The sequence below is a fragment of the Episyrphus balteatus genome, chromosome 1, assembly GCF_945859705.1.
Source record: "Episyrphus balteatus chromosome 1, idEpiBalt1.1, whole genome shotgun sequence".
Lineage (NCBI taxonomy): Eukaryota > Metazoa > Arthropoda > Insecta > Diptera > Syrphidae > Episyrphus > Episyrphus balteatus.
This window is the reverse complement of record NC_079134.1, coordinates 174,350,505-174,353,832: the sequence shown is the minus strand read 5'-3', so window position 1 is coordinate 174,353,832 and position 3,328 is coordinate 174,350,505.

The following is a 3,328-nucleotide window of genomic DNA, read 5'->3' as shown; positions in this document are numbered from 1 at the left end:
AAGTAAATAATATTAAGTGGCAAATCTTTCAAAGCATAAAATGGTACTAATACATAAAATGTTAAATTTGGTAAGAACGTTTCGATTATAACGAAAATTAAGAATCAAAAGAGTGTGATAGTAAATGAAAAATTGTATTACCACTAAATATTGCATTTTTTGCAAGGTTCTTGTCTTTGATCTAAAGAAGTTTATTTTACGCTCTAAGAGCTATCCTACTTTTTATCTATTGCATTAGTCCTAATTTTTTTTTTAAATAATGTTTTAAATGTTTTTATTAATGTTTTAGAGACCAGTATTCAAGGGCGGATCCAGGATTTTTTTCTGGGGGGGGCACAAGGGACGGATTGGCAAAAAAATCAGCGATAACAGTTAGAAATAAAGTGAAGTATCATACGACTGACTGACAAGCAACGAATTTTAACGACGCACAGTGCTGTTTTTTAGTCAAATAGGTACCAAATGACAAAAAAGTTATTCGGAAGGAAAAATTTTCATTTTCTTGGTAAAGTAAAAGCCACTTAAGTGCTTACCCATTTACCTCCCGATTAGCCCGTAGAAAAAAAAATATTAAAAATCATAAAATGCACGTACAACCCTGTGCTTTAACTTTTCTTATAGTTAGTTATTTATTTTATTTTTTGAGTCAAGTTGTTTCATTAAATAGTTTTTGAGAAATTAAGTTTTAAAGATGAAATGTAGAAAAAAAATGTTTTCGTTTTTAATTGATTTTGTATAAAATTTTGCAATATTATGGACATATTTATACCATTTTTTAATGACCTAGTTTTTAATTAAATACTTAAGACTTCATTCTAATAAAAAATATTAAAGTTCCTAACAGTAAAAAAAAAAATGAAACATAGGTACTTTTTTCCTGGGTTTTTATTTGCAATAAAATTTTTTATATCTCAAGAATATTGTGTTCAAATTGTAGGTCTATTGGAGCCAAATTGACCAAGTTATGAGTATTTTAATACTTCGCTTGCGAACGTTTTAGTCCAGGGTTCAAAATTTTAAATCGTTCTCCCCACAACTAATGTTTTCAAGCCGGTGCCCCTCATAACTTCAAAACTACTGCACCGATTCTTTTGAAATTTGGAACACTATTTCTTTACATATAAGGATAAAGGTATCCCTGGAGAAATTTTCTCAATAACATAATATTTATAAAAGTCTATAAGTAAGGGTCGCTTTTTTCAAGGGGTCTTTATTTTCAGGGGTGCAAACTTGGGCAAATTCTTGAAATGCAAGATTGTTTTACATATCCAGCAGTTCAATAATATAAAGGTTATGCAATGTTGTGGCGGGTTGCGCTATTTTAAAAACACTAATGTAAACAAAATTTTTTAAGTGTGTAGGGTAGAGTTGCCTAGTTCCGGCCCTCTCCAGTAGCCGGCCACCTTTTAGAAAAATCGTTATAACTAGTGATTTAGTAGGATTTATTCCAAATTTTTGCTCTTATGCTGTTCTTTGAAATGTCTCTCCTAAAATTACATTATTCTTATTATTCTTGTTATTCAGTTTTCTTAGAAAAAATAACTTTTTGTGAAGTGATCCAATCGGGTATGGTTTTTTTTGTAATTTTACTGCCGAAACCTACTATCGTAATTAGTGTTTTGTGGAAACAATTTCAGAGCTAATGTTTTGAAATATTGTTTTTCTTATTAAATATATATTATTCTTTAAATAAAATAGGTTTTAAATAGGAAAAAATGTGAATTTTGGGGGGGCCGGTGATAGAACACAAGAAAAAGCTTTGAAATTCAAGAGTTTCCTGTATTCGGCCCCCTTTTATTGATAAAAGTTTAAAAAATGGGGGAAAATATATACATTTTTTAATCATTCGATGTTATAACTTATTAACAATCAAAAAAAATTGTTTCTAAATTCTTAAAACACAAAAATTTTAAAGAAAAACATTAAATTTATTTGAGCTTGACCTAATAAAGTCAGTGGCCGGAAATGGGATACTAGATGGAAAACACTTAGAAAATTTATTATTTCTTTAAATCGAAAAAAAAAATAGTGATTTATTTATTTGTGAGGTGGAGCAACAAACAATAAAATTCGCATTTTCAGCCAGAAATAGACAAGAGTTTCACTCAAGTTCTTTCTGTTATTATTCATATATTTTAACAACTCGTATAATTTGATTTGCTTTAAGTATGAACCAGTTCTGGGATGGGGGCACGTGCCCCCGTGCCCCCCCCCCCTGGATCCGCCGGTGCCAGTATTACATTAATAATATTTACTAAAAATTTTTGTTTTGCTTTGGTTGGATTTTGGATAATTTTCTTCATTCAATTATTTAAGCACTATTTAAACAATAAATAATCTATTAGGGTCAGAATCCCATTTAAATTTGATGTTAGTGACCGTAATTTTTTCGATTGAAAAAGTAACTTGCATTATTTTTTTTTCTTTAAAAAATTCATCATCTGAAGAAACTATTTTCAGTGGTCTTAGCTCATTAAAGTCTCAAAAGTCCGTAGATAGTCCCAAAACCTATGCGCTCCTAGCGTAAGCAGTACGAAAACTTTAATAGCATTTTTTCGAAACGCGTTTTTTCCACGCCGTGCAATATAACTCAAACAGTAATGAAGGTATCGCCTTGAAATTTAGTGCAAATTACTCGCTAGCTTATTGGCCATTGCATGAACCTAAAAGTTTAATAAAATGTCTACTATAAATATTGTTTTTAACAATTGGTTTATAAAAAAATATTGTATTTTTTCGATTTTTTTTAACTTTAATTTTTATTTTTCACTTTTGTTAACCAAATTTAGGTTCATGCAATGCGTACTACCATAATATTGTAATCGAAAAAATTTTCCCTTTTGATTATGAAAAATTTCCTTTCATGGTGCAAAATCAAAACGTTAATTTTCTTCAAAAAAATTGAATCAAAACTTCATAATGTCAAAAATATGATGAACTTTTCCGAATGTCAATAAATGCTTTCAGTTTTTCATTAAAAAATTATTGAAAAATCTGTAGTACAGAGGGATTTCCCCCCTTAACAAAATGACACTTAATCTTAATGAAGGAAAATAGGTACTAAATATAAATTAAATCATAAATTAAAAGAATATCATGTATCATAGAGTACGAGTATTTCGGTATTATTTTATTACATTATTTTATAGGTACAATTTTATCTTAAAACTTCTGAACACTTTTATTCAATTTAAGAAGTTTTTAATATTATTATTATGTAATTTGTACAATATTCTTTATAGAAAATAGTTGAATATATAAAAAAAAACTTAAATTTTATTTATACATATAAAAAAAATAATAGTTTCGAATATAGCTTTCCCGATAT